This window comes from Hyla sarda, chromosome 1 (genome assembly GCF_029499605.1).
Source record: "Hyla sarda isolate aHylSar1 chromosome 1, aHylSar1.hap1, whole genome shotgun sequence".
NCBI classification, from domain to species: Eukaryota; Metazoa; Chordata; class Amphibia; order Anura; family Hylidae; genus Hyla; species Hyla sarda.
In genome coordinates this window covers 155306751-155327301 of record NC_079189.1, presented here as the reverse complement: position 1 = coordinate 155327301, position 20551 = coordinate 155306751, and the positions used below count along the sequence as shown (strand labels likewise).

General features: G+C 43.5%; 1 protein-coding gene across 4 annotated transcripts in view; it reads right to left on the bottom strand.

The window, feature by feature from the left end:
• RNF150 (ring finger protein 150) overlaps positions 1-20551 on the bottom strand; it is a 168500-nt gene that overhangs the window by 112514 nt on the left and 35435 nt on the right. The window lies entirely within an intron of this gene.

Sequence of the window (20551 nt, the reverse complement as noted above, 5' to 3'; positions counted from 1 at the left end):
CTGCTGAACTGCCCTCTGTCTATGTCAGGAACTGTCCAGAGCAGGAGCAAATCCCCATAGCAAACCTCTCCTGCTCTGGACAGTTCCTGACATAGACAGAGGTGTCCAGACAATAAAATAAAGTTATTCCACCTATTCACACCTGGGTTTGTGTTCAGCGTTTTATATGCGAGGGCTCTTTTCTCACTGAATCAACCTATTTAACGCAACACACCATAAACTTTGTTTTCCATTTTCATTCAAAGAATTAAGCGTCTCGATCCAATAGACCTCCCGCTGTAACAATCTCCTTTGTATTTCATTGTCAGAGGAACCCTGCACTTCTTCTATGACCATCCACCCAAGTTCACTAATTCTGTGTTTTTGTTCGACAAAATGTTTGGCTACTCCCGTCTCACCATACTTATTCGTTTCTTCCAATTTCTCAGATGTTCTGGCGAGCGCATTCCGGATTACTGAACGCTGTTCGCTAATCCGGAATTTGACACACCGCATGGTCATAAAAAATGTGCAGGGTTCCTCTGAGAATTAAATAAAAAGGAGATTGTTACAGCGGGAGGTCTATTGGATCAAGACTAGGGATTGACCGATTATCGGTTTGGCCGATATTATCGGCTGATATTCACGATTTTGGACGTTATCGGCAATTACCTTGCCGATAATCCGATAATGCCCCGCCCCCTCCGTGGCGCGCCCCCCACCGCACCGGCCAGAGACCGCCGCCACCCCATTGCCTCTCCCATCCCAGGTTATATAATTACCCATTCCCGTGGTCCGTGCTTTTTCTGGCTCCTGCGGCGTCGTGTTACGCTGTGCGCTTCACAATGACGAGTGACGTCCTCAACGCGACGTCACCATCAGTGTGCACAGTGACAACTCAGGAGGACGCCGCCGGAGCCAGAAGTAGCGCGGACCCCGGGAACAGGTTATTTTAAAACCGGTAATGGGTGAGGCAATGGGGCAGCAGCGGAGGTCTCTGGCCGGGGCGGAGCGGTGGGGGGGGGGGGGGGGGGGGGCGATGGCAGAACTCAGGAGGACCCCAGGACAGGCAGGGGGAAAGAAGGGGCAGCGGTCTCTGGCACCACAAAAGCCGCTGCAGTTCATTGATTTAAAGTGTCCGCTTTAAATCAATGATCTGCAGCGTTGTCGCTGGGGGGGGGGGGGGGGGCGGGGGGATAAACAGCCGATAACTTATACCGATATTCTGGCATAAGTTATCGGCCCTAACCTCCACAGAGTATCGGTATCGGCCCTAAAAAATCGATATCGGTTGATCCCTAATCGAGACGTTAATTCATTGAATACTAATGGCCTCAACGAGTCCTGAAACTTTGGAGTATATCTGTGAGAATACATCTATATACTGTTCCTAGATTGTAACTGTAGAAGAAGTTGTTTTCGTTCTACTTTTACTTTTATTTTGTATTTACCATAGGATTTTAATTCTGCCATTCTCACTCCTAGAAATGAGTTCTCGTGAGATCGTTTTTTCCTATTTAATGTGGTGATGGGAGCATGATAGGGATACTTGAGAACGGAGGCGCGTCCTCTGAAACGTCGTTAGTGTCGATTCAAGCTCCACTCTGTTCCCCTTCGTGAGAGGAAGGATCTTCAGCAGGAGGAGGCCCTGAGCATGGGCTGAATACTTCCAGCTATAAGAAGAGTGTCTAGCGTGTCCGAGAAGGTGCACCTTGGGTCATATGTTTTTTCTACTATATTTTCTTGCTATGAAAATGGAATTGTGGATCTGAAAATTATTCACTAAAGCATATTAAGAAAACAAAGTATATGGTGTGTTACGTTCAATTTTTTGGTCTATATATAAACAGAGGTGTCAGCAGAGAGCACAGTGGTCAAACAGAAAAGAACTTCAAAAAGAAAAGAACTTCCTGTGGAGCATACAGCAGCTGATAAGTACTGAAAGGATTAAGATTTTTTAAATAGAAGTAATTTACAAATCTATTTAACTTTCTGGCACCAGATGATTTAAAAAAAAATAAAAAATGTTTTTCACCAGAGTACCCCTTTAACAGAAAACTTACTCACTCGCATTTTACCCTCAGGCAACAAAGTTTCAGACAAATTCTGAAGCAGAATTCCAGTCAGAAATCACATAGTGTGATTTGCAGATTTTCTTTCGGACCCATTGACGTCAATGGTAGCAAAATCTGTGGTGTATTTTCCGCAGGTATTCCGTCCGTGTGAACAGACCCTTAGGGTACGTTCACACGCACGGATTTTCAGCGTATTTTACGCTGCGGATCCGCTGGTGAAGGCCCGCTCTATGCTGGCTTTACATGTGCCTGCTCGTAGCGGCAATACACCGCTAACAGCAGGCACACTGCGATGTGCGAGTCGCAGTATACCCGCACATCGGGAGCGGGAGCTCTCTGCCTAGCTCAGAGCAGGGAGAGTGGCCGCGATGTGTGAGTACGCCACGCACATCGCTGCAGCAGGCACATGTAAAGCCAGCATAGAGCGGGGACTTCACCAGCGGATCCGCAGCTAAATACGCTGCGAAAATCCACGCGTGTGAACGTACCCTTAGGGTGCGTTCACATGTGCGTAGTTTTGCTGCAGATATGCAGCAGCTTTGCTGCTGCAGATTTTGTTGCACATTGACTTCAATGGGCAGCAAAATCTGCTGAAGCAAATCTGCAGCAGGAAATATACACGTGTAAACGTACTCTAAGGGTCAGTTCACACGTGCCTATTTTTGCTGTGGATTTGCTGCTGCAGATTTTGCTGCCCATTGATTTCAATGGGAGGCAAAATCTGCTAAAGCAGATCTGCAGCAGAAAATACGCACGTGTGAACTGACCCTTAGAGTACGTTCACACGCGTGGATTTTCAGCGTATTTTACGCTGCAGATCAGCTGGAGAAGGCTCGCTCTATGCTGGCTTTACACGTGCCTGCTCGTAGTGGCAATACGCCGCTACCAGCAGGCACACTGAGTCGCAGTATACCCGCACATCGGTAGTGGGAGCTCTCTGCGTAGCTCAGAGCAGGGAGAGTGGCTGCGATGTGCGAGTACGCCGCGCTCGTCGCTGCACTGTGTCTGCTCGTAGCGGCGTATTGCGCTACCAGCAGGCACATGTAAAGCCAGCATAGAGCGGGGCCTTCACCAGCGGATCCGCAGCTAAATATGCTGCGAAAATCTGCATGTGAACGTACCCTTAGGCTATGTTCACACAACGGAAAGTCTGCACGCTAGGACTGCACATGAATGCATAGTCTCATAGACTGCCATGCATTCCGTGCGGACGCTGCACAAAGAATGAATGTGTTCATTCTATGTGCGGAGTGTTGGAATTACTGTAGTTTTTTTCCCCCACAATGTGTGCACTGACGGCCACTTTTCTATAGACTTTAATGGAACACAGACTTCGATAAAACATCCAGTTAATCTATTTTACTGCAGCATATTTACACCCCCTGAGGAAGCTCGACGGAGCGAAACATATGAAGGGGTCTGGCATTGACCTGGGTAAGGTTTCTATATTCTGGGTACTGGTTTATCACTTATACTCCTTATTGGTTTCCTTTTTGTACACTTGTATTTTATTTCATGTATCCCTGATAGACTCTTTTGTACTACCCTTATGGTTTGCAACTATGTAACAACCTTCCCCATGTCATTGTCATCCATGATGCTATTATACTGTGCCAGCTTTATTTTATGTATGTTTTATTGATTCAGTATTTCTAATAAAGATTTTTGTATGAATTTTTTGGGCGTTTTCTATATACCCTTTTCTTTTGATGTAGTTTATTGTATATGGGTTATAGTTAGAGATTTTCCCTGTAGTGGTGATCCCTATAGGAAGATTCTTTTGGAGTAAAATGCAGCATATTTGTGTTTGAGTTGTGTGCAGTACAGCTTTAGGCCACTTTTACACGGCAGAAAATGTGAGGAACGTCCATCCGGAAAACATGGGCAGACATTTAGCACAATAATCCGTCGGGCGCTAGGACCGCTTGGGAATGCGCCGTCTCATAGATAGCAATGCATTTCCGAGCAGAATTCCCAGTAAGATTAGACAAGTCTATTCTTTCTGCAGATGCCGGAATGTAGATTTCCGCAACAGAAACAGCCGTGTTCAAAACGCAGCAGAATCCCGTTGAAATCAATGGGACTCTGCTGCAGCAGAATTCCACCGTGTGAACATAGCCTTAGGCCTACAACATATGTCAGCACAAAAGTATTATAGCAATATTTTCCCAAGAGCGTGTCTCCAGCTGTGGATAAAACTCATGTGCAGTTTTACAACAGCCGGAGGCACACCATTTGGAAAACACTGTATTAAAGAGGTGTCTTTACATTTTTATATGCACTACAAAACTATTCATACATTTCTTCCTGTCAGTCTCTAAAAAAGGAAACCAGTAAAAAAAAAAAAAAAAAAAAAAAGAAGATAAATTATATTTGACATTGTAGATAGTCATTCGGCCAACTTTTAGATTCCCGGATGAATTATGTATACTCAGCTAAGCAGAGCACGCACTGCAGTGACTGAGCAGTCCGCAGTGTAAACCAGTGTGCCACCAGTAAAAGGGCTTGTGATGCATATTAATGAATGCCCACTAGTACCCTACACCCAGTGCTTCATACAGTAAGGCAGTGTTTCCCAACCAGGGTGCCTCCAGCTGTTGCAAAGCTACAACTCTCAGCATGCCCGGACAGCCTCTGGCTGTCCGGGCATGCTGGGAGTTGTAGCTTTGCAACAGCTGGAGGCACCCTGGTTGGGAAATACTGCAGTAAGGGAAAGAAGAGAGAGCTTTATCTGTTATCATAGCAAGTCTTGACTGTCTCTGCACCATGACACACCAGATTAATCACACATTTTATTCCTTATCTAACGGCACATCAGCCTTTTCTCTTACTTTGCCTTACATATCACTCAGATGCATCTGCTCCCCAGACTAGCAGTTACGTAAGTGCATTTTATCTAACCGTGCCAAGCTCTGATAAAGCATGTGTCTTAATGGCAGGCCAGCTGTTTACCGCAGTGCCCAACATGCCGGCACGACTGACCATAAAAGCATAGGAATCATACATTCCGTCTATAACCTGACTGCCTCCTCACATCAGAAACAAGGTTACGTGGACGGCCGCAGGTAAAAGACAAGGATCATGCTGCAGTGAGAGGGGCTTTAAGTGCAGGGACACTGCGGAGGGACATCAAACACCGCTGCTCTTCCCTTGTTCACACTAATGCTATTCTAGAGTAGCTGGATATAAAAAAAAAAAAAAATAAAAACAAGGCATAATTGAATAAGAAAATTGCAGAACGTTTCAGCTAATCCCATTACGGCTTATCCGAGACGATCAATACAGTCTTGTGATTTTTACATTACAATGCTGGATTTGGAACGCTCATGTGAATCTATCAGTCCTATAAAGCCCTTCATCCAGTGGGAGAGACAGGGGAATTGTACGCATGGTAAACGCAGATTTATCAAATCCGTGCAAAGGAAAAAAATGTTGCCCAGTTGCCCATAGCAACCAATCAGAGCGCTTCTTTCATTTTGCAGAGGCCTTGTGAGAAATGAAAGAAGCGATCTGATTGGTTGCTATGGGCAGCTATCCCCTGCACAGGTTTTGATAAATCTCCCCCACTGTCTTTCCAGCACCCAGTTGTTTCCTTTCTGTTAGAGCTCGGCAGTATGACAAGAAATGCGTATCACGGTAATTTTGTAAGTTACGGCGGTTCCACGGTATTTAACAGTATTTTCAACCCTCCCAATCATGTGACCCGTGGGCGCTGCTTCACCCCCCCACCCCCAATCAGCCCAGCGCTGCGCTGTCCCCAGTCTATGTGAACCCCCCCCCCCCCCAAATAATTATCAGCCGCTGCGCTGTACTGTACTATCCCGTGCCCGGGCTGCAAAAATAGACAAAATAAATTTTCACTCACCTTCCTACATTCCCCCGTTAGCGGCCTCACGGTCCTCTTGCTGCTTCCTGGGGATGGGAACGTTACAGAGCCGTCAGCGTATCGCCACATGACAATGGGCTCAGCCTACCAACGACCGAGGCAGGACATCGCTGCGGCCAGTGATACGCTGACGGCTCTGTAATGCTCCCATCCCCAGAGTGAGGCCGGTACCGAAACAACGAGGGAACGTCGGAAGGCGAGTTAAAGTTTATTTTGTTTATTTTTGCAGCCTGGGCACAAGGATAGTACAGTACAGCGCAGCGGGGAGAGATGCAGCGCTCGCGGGCGACATATGATTAGTTCCCCAATGTGGGGGACAGCGCACCGCTGGGCTGATAATTAATTGTGGGGGGGGGGGGGGGGGGAAGAGAAGCAGAACAGCACCCGTGGGTCACATATGATTAGTTCCCTGATGTGGGGAACTAATCCCAGATTCCCCGATGTGCGGCTGATAATTCCTTCATTCGAGGGGGGGGGGGGGGGGGGCGAGGGTTGGATTGGAAAGAACTACACATTGTTCTCTGGAGCATATATCAGCTGATAAGTACTGGAAGGATTAAGATTTTTAAATAGATGCAATTTATAAATCTGTACAACTTTATGGCACCAATCGATTTCCTCCGAAGTACCGCTTTAAGATTGATATATATAGAAATGTCAATAAGGAAGAAGAAGGGTCTTGACAAGCTCAAATCTTATGGCTGTTCAACCAACAGAATCGTGATATTTTAGGAATATGTATTTATCTGCAGTGTATGTAGATGTCAATTACACTCATCAATGTACAATGACAAAGCTCCAGTCAGTGCCCCATATGGCATGTTGACCAGTCCTTAAAAATATAGAACAGAAAAAATTCATCAAATTGTGCAACACTTGAAGCAAACAGGGAACAGTGACACCTCTTTGAAAGGACCACTCTACATAAAAGAGTGGTCTTCTATGGGGGTGGTCATCTTAAAAAGAGTACCCGTCTTCAAACCATATTTTCTAAACTAACTCAGATTATATTCCCAAACTACTCCTAACACCCCTCCTGCCCTTAAATATTTTTTCCGAGCTTTAAAAAGCTGTATATCATACCTTTCCCCTTGCTCACATTGTGTGAGCTCTCAGCAGGAGAAAGTGGGCGTTCCCCAGCAGGCACAACATCCCTGAAGCCTGCAAGAGCTGTGCCTCACCATGCCCCCCACGCACTTCCTAAATTTGGTCTCCTGCCAGGCCGGGAGGAGACCAAAGTAACAGTTTGACTTGCCGCAGGGAACAGAACAGAGCCACCTAGTGGCCGTTTTTTCAATCACATCAAAAAAATATAAAAGGTTGAGAATTTTAACAGCAAGTAGATAGCAAAGTGCCTTATAATTACATGGGAACAGTATATTAAAAGTTTAGTTTGGTGACAGGTACTCTTTAAAGAAAACTGCCTCTATGCATGATGTATGATGGACTGAAAATCCAGCACATGGAATCGGATTTGAATTCTTTTAATGTCATTTTACAGAATAATATAAACTTAACCCCTTAAGGACATAGCATTTTTCTGTTTTTGCACTTCAGTTTTTTCCTCCTTACCTATTAAAAATCATAACCCTTTCAATTTTGCACCTAAAAATTCATATGATGGTTTATTTTTTGAGCCACCAATTCTACTTTGTAATGACATCAGTCATTTTACCCAAAAATCTATGGCGAAACGGAAAAAAAATTATAATTATGCGACAAAATGGAAGAAAAAACATTTTTGTAAATTTTGGGGGCTTCTGTTTCTACGCAGTAAATTTTTCATTAAAAATGACACCTTACCTTTATTCTGTAGGTCCATACGATTAAAATGATACCCTACTCATATAGGTTTGATTTTTTATTACTTCGGAAAAAGAAATAACTACATGCAGGAAAATTTATACGTTTAAAATTGTCCTCTGCTGACCCCTATAACTTTTTTTTATTGTTCCATGTATGGGGCGGTATGAGGGCTCATTTTTTGCGCCGTGATCTGAAGTTTTTATTGGTAGCATTTTTGTTTTGATCGGACTTTTTGATCGCTTTTTATTAAAAATGTTTATGTTATAAAAAGTTACCAAAAATACGCTATTTTGGATTTTTTTTTGCGCGTACGCCATTGACCGTGCAGTTTAAATAACTATATATTTTTATAGTTTGGACATTTAACGTTTATTTTTATTTACACAGTTTTTTTAATGGGAAAAGGGAGGTGATTCAAACTTTTATTAGGGAAGGGGTTAAATGATCTTTATTAACTTTTATGTTCACTTTTTATTTTCTTTGCAGTGTTATAGCTCCCATAGAGGGCTATAACACTGCACACACTGATCTTTTACACAGATCACTGCAAAGCCATAGCTTTGCATTGATCAATGTTATCAGCGGTTGATTGCTGCAAGCCTGAAATCCAGGCTTGAGCAATCAATCGCCGTTCGGACGCGCAGGAGACAGGTGAGGGGACCTCCTGCTGCATCCTAGCTGATCGTGACATCGCGATTTTATCGCAATGTCCCGATCAGCCCAACTGAGCTGCCGGGATGCTTTTACTTTCACTTTTAGATACGGCAATCAACTTTGATCGCCGTGTCTAAAGAGTTAACGCCCGACATCTATCGGTACGGCGATGTCCGGCATTAGCCACGGGTCCTGGCTGCTGATAGCAGCCGGGACCATGCGGGTATGATGCGAGCTCAGCTCCTGAGCTTGCTTCATAACCCTCCCGTGCCGCAGCGAGGGGTATACCCGGCATTCTGCGGCAAGGGGTTAAACACCTGAAGGCTAAGTTTCCACTTGGTTTTTTTCTGGCAGTTTTTGGATATCTGCCACTGCAGTTTTTGAGCCAAAGTCAGAAGTGGATCCATAAGGGAGGAGAAGTGTAAATCCTTCCTCTATATGTCCTATTCCTTTTGAATACATTTCTGGCTTTGGCTCAAAAACTGCAGGTGGAAAAAAACCAAGTGGAAACTTAACCGAAACCTTACCTTAAATGTTATCTCTTCACACTTTAAGGTTTAGTTTTCTGTAGGACTAATGGGTCTAGTACTGCTTTCCATGGGGTGGGCTTGGTCCTTAAGTTCCACTAAAGTGAAGATCAATGCTGTACAGGTGTATTCACATATCATATCTTCTTTATTTGCTAAAAGTTGTCAAAAAAAGAGTTAGCAATGGCATGACTTGACCGGGATGTTAAAGGGGTACTCCACTGGAAATCTTTTTTTTTTTTTATCAACTGGTGCCAGAAAGTTAAACAGATTTGTAAATTACTTCTTTTAAAAAAAAATTATCCTTCCAACAGGAAGTTCTTTTCTTTTTGAATTACCTTTCTGTCTGACCACAGTGATCTCTGCTGATACCTCTGTCTATTTTAGGAACTGTCCAGAGCAGGAGAGGTTTGCTATGGGGATATGCTTCTGCTCTGGACAGTTCCTGACATGGACAGAGGTGTCAGCAGAGAGCATTGTGGTCAGACTGAAAAGAAATTCAAAAAGAAAAGAACTTTCTGTGGAGAAAATAGCAGCTAATAAGTACTGGAAGGATTAAGATTTTTTAATAAAAGTAATCTACAAATGTACCATAAGTGCATGAGAAAACAAAGAAAAATCGGCACTCACCGGATTTCCAATTCAGCAGATTTTATTGCACATTACTCACAGCCGTAGTACAATTCTCGGGGAGATGACGGATGGTACAAGGGGGGTACCACAGAGAGGCGACACCTGTGTTTCGCACTTAGTAGTGCTTCAACGGGCCTAGTAATGTGCAATAAAATCTGCTGAATTGGAAATCCGGTGAGTGCCGACTTTTCTTTGTTTTCTCATGCACTTATGGTATATTCTACGTGAGTCCGAGCACCACCGTATCCTCACTCCACTACAGCGACTTAGTGACCATCCGCCTTCAGGTACAGAAGTTAGCAGTGCCGAACTACTCATCTATAATCTACAAATGTGTTTAACTTTCTGGTACCAGTTGATTTAAAAAAAAAAATGCTTTCCAGTGGAGTACCCCTTTAAATACCGGTACACCATTAGAGAAAATCACATGCTAATAACTTTGTGGCAGGTTATTTGCTCACTCAGCATGACAATGCTCTGGTGCAGAAAGCAAGGCCAAAAAAACAAACAAACAAGGGTTTACCAAGTTGGGCCAGAAAGCTCTTATCTGACTCTGACCAGAACTGTACACTTAAGATGAACTGGAACGTCTACAGTTAGTCAGGCCTCATATTCCACCATCAGTGCCTACAGCAATCCTCTTGTCACTAAATGGATGTGAATACCATGTCCCAAAATGTCTCCTAAGAGGCTGTTCTAGCAGCCATGGAAGGCGGAGAGCAAGCCCATATTGATGCCCTAGATTTTTGGAATAAGAGGTGGAGAAAGAAGCAGCTGTCCATTTGATGACAAGCCAACCTCATGTCAGCGTTCTGTATTTCATGCCCAGTTTCCGCTCCTCTCGCTCTTACCAAAGTTACCAGTTTGGTTCGTCCATTCCAAGAGCCAAGATAACTATTTATAATAATATTTCAATGATAACGTTTATAGATAACAGTAAAAAAAAAAAAACTTAAAAAGTCAGGACGCACCATATTTTCAGACACGTGGCCATGCATTCCTAATAAGAAAGCTTCTCATTATACTGGGTTCGGAGCAGGAGAGGTTTGCTATGGGGATTTGCTTCTGTTCTGGACAGTTCCTGACATGGACAGAGGTGTCAGCAGAGAGCACTGTGGTCAGACAGAAAAGAACAATTAAACTTCCTCTCTAGTATACAGCAGCTGATAAGTACTGGAATGATTTAAAAATTTTAATAGAAGTGATTTACAAAAATGTTTAACTTTTTGGGCCAATTGATATAAAAAAAATATATATATTCCACCGGAGTACCCCCTAGACATCTTTGGATAGGGCATAAAAAGTCTGATTGCCGGGGTTCGGCCGCTGAGACCCCCTGCGATCTCCAGCCCGGCACCCCAGTAATCGTTGCACAGAGCAAACTGTGCTCCGTGCTGGATTATGAGCGACCACAGCCATCACGCCCCCTCCATATATGTCCCATAATGGAGGGGGGGGCATGATGACCACAACCACCTGAAGCCTACCAAAGCCAGCATTCTTAACATAAATGCTCAGAACACGGGGGTGCCGGGCCGCAGATCAAGGGAGTCCCAGCAGCCGGAATCTCCATGATCAGACATCGTTTCCCCTGAAGAAAATATTGAAATTCATGAAAAATTGTGACTGTAGTTCGAAACGTATATTGCTTTTCAAAAAAAATATTCCAATAGTGAAAAATATCAGAACACTAGTAAACCTAGAATAAAAGATATAGGAGCTGGCTTTGTGTGGGGTCAATAGAGAAGCCCTATACAGTTTTCAATTCCAGATGGGAGACTTTTTGGATAATGTGCTTCAGAAGACTCATATTCTCCTCATCTAAACATTAGATACTTGACTCGTTTTTTCCCTCCAAGAACATCATGAGAGCTAAAATACGCCAATGTCTCTGTGGTTACTAGATGACGTATGAGAAATTCCCAAAGCTTTAGGAAATAAAGTAACATGTGGTGATCACAGTATACTAGGCAAAGCTAGTAAACTATAGTATTTGACATATACAGAATGCATTTATCTATTCTTTCTGCATATAGATGTAGCAGAGTGGAATATGTCAGCTGTAGAAGTCCTGTATTAAATCATAGTAATAACTTAACAAGCTATTTGCAGTTCTACAAGCTTAGAGGGCGATCACGTTCTTTTAAAACAGTACAGTGAGTCTCCAGTTGTGGCAAAACTGCAACTCCCAGCATGCCCGGACAGCCTTTGGCTGTCCGGGCATGCTGGGAGTTGTAGTTTGCCACAGCTGGAGGCGCGCTGTTTGGAAAACACTGCTTTAGAAGAATACAGTCCCAAAAAGTTACACAATAGCCCCCATTTACTAAGGTAATTTCGTCACTTTTTGTTGGGATGTGCGACTAATATTGTGTCATACAGCTCGTGCGACACTTTATGCGCAGGAGCCGCCGGGTGGTGGCGCACGCAGGGACGTCACTATAGGCCATAGCAGTAGATCGTGACCCCGGACCGGAGGAGCGGTAATGGGAACACTGAAGTGAGGCAGTAAACAAGCATATAGCCTCCAGCCATACACTGTATATGGCTGGAGGCTGTATGTCTGTGGGGGAACTGTACTGCACCTAATGTGGGGGAACTGTACTGCACCTAATGTGGGGGAACTATACTGCCACCTAATGTGGGGGAACTATACTGCCACCTAATGTGGGGGAACTGAACTGCACACCTAATGTGGGGGAACTGTACTGCACCCCTAATGTGGGGGAACTGTATTGCACACATAATGTGGGGGAACTGTACTGCACACCTAATGTGGGGGAACTGTACTGCACACCTAATGTGGGGGAACTATACTGCCACCTAATGTGGGGGAACTGTACTGCACACCTAATGTGGGGGAACTGTACTGCACACCTAATGTGGGGGAACTGTACTGCACACCTAATGTGGGGGAACTGTACTGCACCTAATGTGGGGGAACTGTACTGCACCTAATGTGGGGGAACTGTGGGGGGGGGGCATCATAATGAAGTGCTCCGTCTTCCAGTCAGCCTTAAAGGAGTAGTCCAGTGGGGAAAAACTTATCCCCTATCCTAAAAAAAAATTTTTTTTTTTAAATACTCAATAATGGCCATTCTCTTTCACACAATTTAGCAGCCAACACAAATTACAACCCGTGCGACACAAAATTAAATTGACGTGCGACAGATTAGTAAATCAGAGTGAAAAATACACGGAGTAAACCTGAAATCCCTCCAAGATAAACACTCTACTCTTAGTAAATGAGGGCTAATAAGTTCAGTCATGCAACAACTGCAGAAATGAGGGTGCAGAGGTGTTTAACCATTCTAAAGGCATAGACATATGTAGGGCATGCAGCAATATCCCCATTACAAGAGAACAAGCTCACTATAATCAAACCACTTTATCCTGTCTGCTCTTTGCAGGTGCCATAGAGGTGCTTAAATATATCAGAGAGGGTATCATTTGGAGGGTGAGGCCATCATTCAATTCCACTGATCATATTACACCGCACTAAGCGCAATGAGATCGGTTACATCCATGGCAAGCTTCATGAATTCGAGACAGCAAACAGGAAACCCTTCCTGTATTAAGAGAACACCTTACCCTGGTTTTTAAAAAGAGTTTTTAATATTTATTTTTCTTTATAAAAAGCCTGTTTTGGCCTTAAAGGGGCACTCCATTGAAAAACATTTCAATTTTTTTTTCATTGTTTTTTTTTAATCAACTGGTGCCAGTAAGTTTGTAAATTACTTCTATTAAAAAATCCCAATCCTTCCAGTATTTATCAGCTGCTGTTATGAGCCACAGGAAGTTCTTTTCTTTTTGAAGTTCCTTTCTGCCTGGCCACAGTGCTCTCTGCTGACACCTCTGTCCATTTTAGGAACTGTCCAGAGCAGTATAGGTTTGCTATGGGGATTTGCTCCTACTCTGGACAGTTCCTGACATGGACAGAGGTGTCAGCATAGAGCACTGTGGTCAGGCAGAAAGGAAATTCAAAAAGAAAAGAACTTCCTGTGAATCATAACAGCAGCTGATAATCCTTCCATTACTTAACATTTTTTAATAGAAGTAATTTGCAAATCTGTTTAACTTCCTGGCACCAGTTGATTAAAAAAAAAACTTTAGCCCCTTAAGGACCAAAGCGTTTTTTGCACATCTGACCATTGTTACTTTAAGCATTAATAACTCTGGGATGCTTTTGCTTTTCATTCTGGTTCCGAGAATGTTTTTTTCGTGACATATTCTACTTTATGTTAGTGGCACATTTTCGTCGATACTTGCATCATTTCTTGGTGAAAAGTTCCAAAATTTTATGGAAAAATTTAGCATTTTTCTAACTTTGAAGCTCTTTGCTTGTAAAGGAAATAGAGATTCCAAATAAATTATATATTGATTCACATATACAATATTTCTACTTTATATTTGCATCATAAAGTTGACATGTATTTACTTTTGGAAAACATCAGAGGGCTTCAAAGTTCAGCAGCAATTTTCCAATTTTTCATCAAAAAATTTTCAAAATCAGGAATTTTTCACGGACCAGTTCAGTTTTGAAGTGGATTTGAAGGGCCTTCATATTAGAAATACCCCATAAATGATCCCATTATAAAAACTGCACCCCCCAAAGTATTCAAAATGACATTCAGTAAGTTTGTTAACCCTTTAGGTGCTTCACAGGAATAGCAGCAAAGTGAAGGAGAAAATTCAAAATCTCCATTTTTTTCACTCACATGTTCTTGTAGATCCAATTTTTGATAGGAGCAAAAGCCCCCCAAAATTTGTAACCCAATTTCTCTCGCGTAAGGAAATACCTCATATGTGTTCAGAAGGGAAGGAGAGACAATGGGATTTTGGAGAGTGAATTTTGCTGAAATGGTTTTTGGGGGGCATGTCACATTTAGGAAGCCCCTATTGTGCCAGAACAGCAATAAAAAATAAAATAAAAAACACATGGCATACTACACAGGTGTTTGACGACTTTTCGTTAAAATCGGATGCGTAAATGAAAAAAAAAGTTTTTTTCACTAAAGTGCATTCCCCCCCCCCCCCCCCCCCAAATTTACCATTTTTACCAAGGGTAATGGGAGAAAATGCCCCCCAAAATTGTAACCCCATTTCTTCTGAGTATGGAAATACCCCATGTGTGGACGTAAAATGCTCTGCGGGCGAACTTCAATGCTCAGAAGAGAAGGAGTCACATTTGGCTTTTGGAAAGCAAATTTTGCTGAAATGGCATACTATTTTGGAAACTACACCGCTCAAGGAACGGAACAAGGGGTACAGTGAGCCTTAACACCTCGCAGGTGTTTGACGAAAGTCAGATGTGTAAATAAATTTTTTTTTTTCACTAAAATGCTGGCTTTTCCCCAAATGTTACATTTTTACAAGGGGTAATAGGAGAAAATGCCCCCCAAAATTTGTAAGCCCATTTCTTCTGAGTATGGAAATACCCCATGTGTGGACGTCAAGTGCTCTGCTGGTGAACTACAATGCTTAGAAGAGGAGGAGCGCTATTGAGCTTTTGGAGAGATAATTTGTTTGGAATGGAAGTCGAGGGCAATGTGCGTTTCCAATGCCTTCCGTGGTACCAGAACAGTGGACCCCCCCCCCACATGTGACCCCATTTTGGAAACTACACCCCTCATGAAATGTAATAAGGGGTGCAGTGAGTATTTACACCCCACTGGAATTTGACAGATTTTTGGAACAGTGGGCTGTGCAAATGAAAAATTACATTTTTCATTTTCACGGACCACTGTTCCAAAAATCTGTCAGACACCTGTGGGGTGTAAATGCTCACTGCACCCCTTATTAAATTCTGTGAGGGGTGAAGTTTCCAAAATGGGGTCACATGTGGGGGGGGGGTCCATTGTTCTGGCACTATGGAGGCTTTGTAAACACACGTTTCCTTCAATTCAAGACAAATTTTCTATCCAAAATCCCAATGGTGCTCCTTCTCTTCTGAGCATTGTAGCTCAACAGCAGAGCACTTTACATCCACATATGGGGTATGTTCTTACTCAGAAGAAATGGGGTTATACATTTTTGGGGGCTTTTTTTTTTCCTATTTCCCCTTGTGAAAATTAAAAATTTAGGGTAACACCAGCATTTTAATGAAATTTTTTTTTTCCCTTCATTTTCCCATCCAACTTTAACGAAAATTTGTCAAACACCTGTGGGGTGTTAAGGTTCACTATACCCCTTGTTATGTTCCGTGAGGGGTGCAGTTTCAGAAATGGGGTCACGTGAGTATTTATTTTTTTGCGTTTATGTCAGAACCGATGTAAAATCAGCCACCCTTGTGCAAATCACCAATTTAGGCCTCAAATGTACATAGTGCGCTCTCACTTCTGAGCCCTGTAGTGCGTCCGCAGAGCATTTTATGCCCACATGTGAATTCACGGTGAGTTCGCGGTGAATTCACCGCCGACATGGGGGGGGGGGGGGGTCCTCAGGGCATATGCAGGGGATGCCTGCTGATAGATATCAGCAGTCATCCCGGTCCGGTCCCTGCCCGATTCAAAGCGGAGGGCCGGGAGAGAGAGGCGGCCAGCGGGCGGGGGAGATGCCTTCAGTGCGCTTATTCATTTTGGAAATCCCGGAACTTTAGAAGCATACATCTCGGCAGTTAGTTGACAAAAGTAAGTAAGTGACCCCTCGTTTGAATCCTGTTCACCCACACTATAACCCAGTGTATTGGGTTTAGTGTGGGTGAACAAGCTGACAGTTTGCCTTTAAAACTGCCCTATTTTGACCAACTATAACATTCAAATTTTTTCGTATACAGGTATGTATGGGAGCTCCTTTTTTGCGCCATGATTTGTAGTTTTTATCTGTACCATATCACGATTGTATATATGTGACCTAATAGTTTATCAAATTTTGATAGACATTTACGCACGCGGTGATACCAAATAGGTTTATAAATAATTTATTTTTTTATGCTTTTTGAGGGTAAGATGGGAAAATGGGACTATTTACATTTTTATTAAGGGGGGGGGGGGTTTTTACTTTTATTATTTATTTATTTATTTTTACTTTTTTTATGTCCCCATAGGGGACTATTTATAGCAATCATTTGATTGCTAATACTGTTCAGTGCTATGCATAGGGCATAGCACTGATCAGTGTTATCAGCGATCTTCTGCTCTGGTCTGCTCGATCTCAGACCAGAGCAGAAGACCCCAGGAGATGGACGAAGGCAGGTGAGGGGACCTCTGTCCACCATTCTGGGTGATCGGAGTGCCGTGGGCGATCCTATCATCCATTTTAACTGCTGCACTGCCACAGATGCTGTGATCTGTATTGATGTCTGCCATTACCAGCGGGTCCCTGGCTGCTGATAGCCGGGACCTGCCATGCATGATGCGAGAATCGGTCCGGTGCGCGCGTCATGTATATGACGTAAATGTATTTCCTAGTGCGTTAAGTACCAGGGCACTAGGGCGTACATTTACATCCTATGTCGTTAAGGCTCTTTTTTCCAGGCTTATCAGGACGGGGTACGACTGCCAATAATGGGTCCCGATGGATCCCATTTACTATATTGGGGATATTTCTCCCGCTATTCCCCTGCCGCGTCCTAACGGCAGTGTGAAAAAGCCTTAGGGAAAATATCACATTGCAATTATGGAGGTAAATAATGCAATTTTATTTAAAAACAAATGTGAAATCCCCTCCATTTCATGTCCAGTGCCTTCCAATTAATGTATATTCCCCCCCCCATTTCATGTTTAATTCCCTCCATTTTAAGTCCAATCCCCCTAATATAGTGCTGGGATGCTTGGAAAACATAAAATAAACTCATTTTATGAGTTTTTGCCTAGCCCCGGTTCCCCGTTGGTCTGCCACAGATCCCGTTCACCTCTGAGCAGTACCAGTGTCTTCTCTGTGCTTCCTTCTCTTGACACAAGTAGATGGTTACAGGACCTTCCCAGTCAGCCAACCACTGGCCGAGACAGGACACTCAGTGATTGGTTGAGCGTGAAGGTCCTGCAACCATCTACTTGTCATAGGAGAAGGAAGATAAAACAATGGGACTGCTCAGAGGAGAATGGGATCTTGGGCAGAGCAACAGAAGACCGGGGCTAGGTAAGCATCAGTATTATTTATGTTTCTTCTGCACCCTAGCACTATATAAAACACACACAGGAGTTGGGTGGGAGCTAGTGGACAGCCGGACACACACAGGAATCAAATCTGGGGCAAGACCACCACTGAAATTCAAATGCAAAGTAAATGCAAAGCACACAATTACAAGTGGTTAATATCACAATTTGATAAGGAGTCAATGAGCCCTGAAAGTAGAAGTAGCTATCGGCAGGGGTGCTGAGTGTGGGCATCCTGCTTATCAAATACTGATGGCCGATCCCTGAAAAATCCCTTTAAGTCAAGAAAGATTTTATGTTTTAGGTGCATTTTTCCATGAATGTTTTTAAGACAAAAGTAATTAAACCTACAAAGTGAAGTATGGCTAAAAGCATTGTGTGTGTCTTTTTCCAAACCACTGCTAAGTGTATCCTCTGTGCATAAATCTAATGGGTCCCATGGGCTCTTCTCAGTCTCACATTGGAACTCTCTAGTGGACAAGGTGGATTTTTGAAATTGTATTGTTTTACAAACAGTGCAACCTCCAAAGGGACTGCATAGGCAGGTTAGTGTTTGAGGGGAACGAACAGGGTTGAATGTCAGCCATATAGTAAGCTTTTGTCTGTGGTTAGCTTATTCAGTCAAATATCTTGTTATAGATATCTGGCTACCCCACTGACTAAGACAAGATCTACTCCATAACAAGATTTGAAACACACAATTGTATAATAACAGAGAAGCTGACAGCAAGTTCACCTGTACGGTGTCCATTTTAGGACATCGTCAGACGTAACTCCATCCTCCATCAGGTGAAATGGCGTCCTGTCTCCCTCCTCAGGCCAATCTCCGTCAGGAGTCAGCCGCAACTCCCTCCTTTGTAATCCTAAATTCTCTCATTCCTCAGACGAAAAACCTTCCTGCCGTGTAGCAGAGCCGAGTCAGTGTCGGCTCTCGGCTATACGGGTTCTGCTATTCAGTGTCGGCTCTGCTATACAGACTCTGTAGCACATGTAGTGTCTGTAGTACACGTGCAAGTTTCACAGTTTCGACTCTGCTATACAATGCTGCGCAGCGTCGGCTCTGCTATACGGCAGGAAGTTGCGTCTGAGGGAGAATCATCTGAGGCATGACGGTGTTTTGGATGATGGAGTTTCGGATGAAGGAGAATGGAGTTGTGGCTGAAGGAGGACGGCGATTGGTGTGATGGAGGAGGCGGGACGCTGTTTCACATGACAGAGGACGGAGTTGCGGCTGACGACTAGCGGCGATCACCTGAGGGAGGACGGAGTTGCGACTGACGACAGACTATGTCCTAAAATGGACACCGTACACCTGCACTAAACACAAGTTTATAGCGCGGGAGAACCGGCTTCCCTGCCTTCCTCCCTTCTGTGCCTATATGCCTGGCCAGTGTGCTCCCATGGGTGAAAGGTCCCCCGGGGATATTTACAAGGTGGGTGGGCACATGGGAGCAGAGGGGAAGGAGGCAGGGAAGCTCTGTATGTCCGCTCTCAGCTAATACTTCTTGTATCTTTGGAATAGCAGCACCTATCAAAGTAAGTTAGATCTAATTTTATATGGTTTAACCACACCTGCTGTCAGTTTTCTTTAGGGTAAAATACGCCGCAGCAAAAATACAGCACTTGTATCCTTAACCTTAAAGGGGTACTCTATTGGAAAAAAAAAATTAAAATCAACTGGTGCCAGAAAGTTAAACAGATTTGTAAATGACTTCTATTTAAAAATCTTAATCCTTTCAGTACTCATCAGCTGCTGCAAGTTTCACAGTAAGTTCTTTTCATTTTGTACTGAAAAAAATAAAAGGGTGAAATCACACCGTCCACTCAGGAAGCAACACTGGTTGACAATCAATTTCACATGCTGTTGTGCAAATGGAACAGACAACAGTTGGAAATTATAGGCAATTAGCAAGACACCCCCAATAAAGGAGTGGTTGTGCAGGTGGCGATCACAGACCACTTCTCAGTTCCAATGCATCCTGGCTTAGGTTTCTGTCCCTTTTGAATGCTGGCAGTGCTTTCACTCTAGTGGTAGCATGAGACGGAGTCTACAACCCACACAAGTGGCTCAGATAGTGCAGCCCATCCGGGACGGCACATCAATGATTCTGAGAAGAAGAAAAAACGCCAAACTGGAAAACGCCAAGTAGATCTGGCATTTTGCAGTTTACTATTGACTTACAGATAACATCTGGACACTGAAAAAACGCTGTGCGGCAAAATGGGAATTTTTTACAGCATTTTTTCTAGAAAATCCTCTGTGGAATTCCAGCCTTAAGCTAATTTTTATTTATGAAGCGCAACTTGGTAGACACCACCTTTGCCAAAATGGCGAAACAGGTTTACTCGTGTGAGAAGATCCCCTACACTGTTAAAATCAGCAATATGCGACATAATTAGGCATAGCAATGGCTAAGTTCAAGAGAGCAGAGCTGGAGGCATCACAGAATCAAAGCAAATAGGAAACTTACACTCTGTGGCTTAAGAGACTATGTGTAGCCAAGTAGTAACAGTATACCAAGTGGACGGTATCCATGAAATAAAGATCACTGAGACTATTAAGTAAAGTGAAAAAGGCAATATAATCAGGCACAAAGCCAGAGGCTCTTACAGATCCATGATAGACGGTACCAGATGTAGGGTCAGATTTAGGAATAGATTTACAATTCAGGTTATAATGCTCTTAGATTCCTCAATGTCGGTACTAACTACAGAGAGCACATGGCATTGGGGTGGCTAATGGTGTGGCCACTGTTCACTATATTCTACCCACTCCAGTGCTAAAGCTAGCCGTAATATTGACTAGAATACAGTAAAGGATAGAACACAATACAGGTGCGCTGTGATGCTATTAGTTCAGGTTACTAGACAACTAGTCGGGCCAGAGTTTAAAGGGGT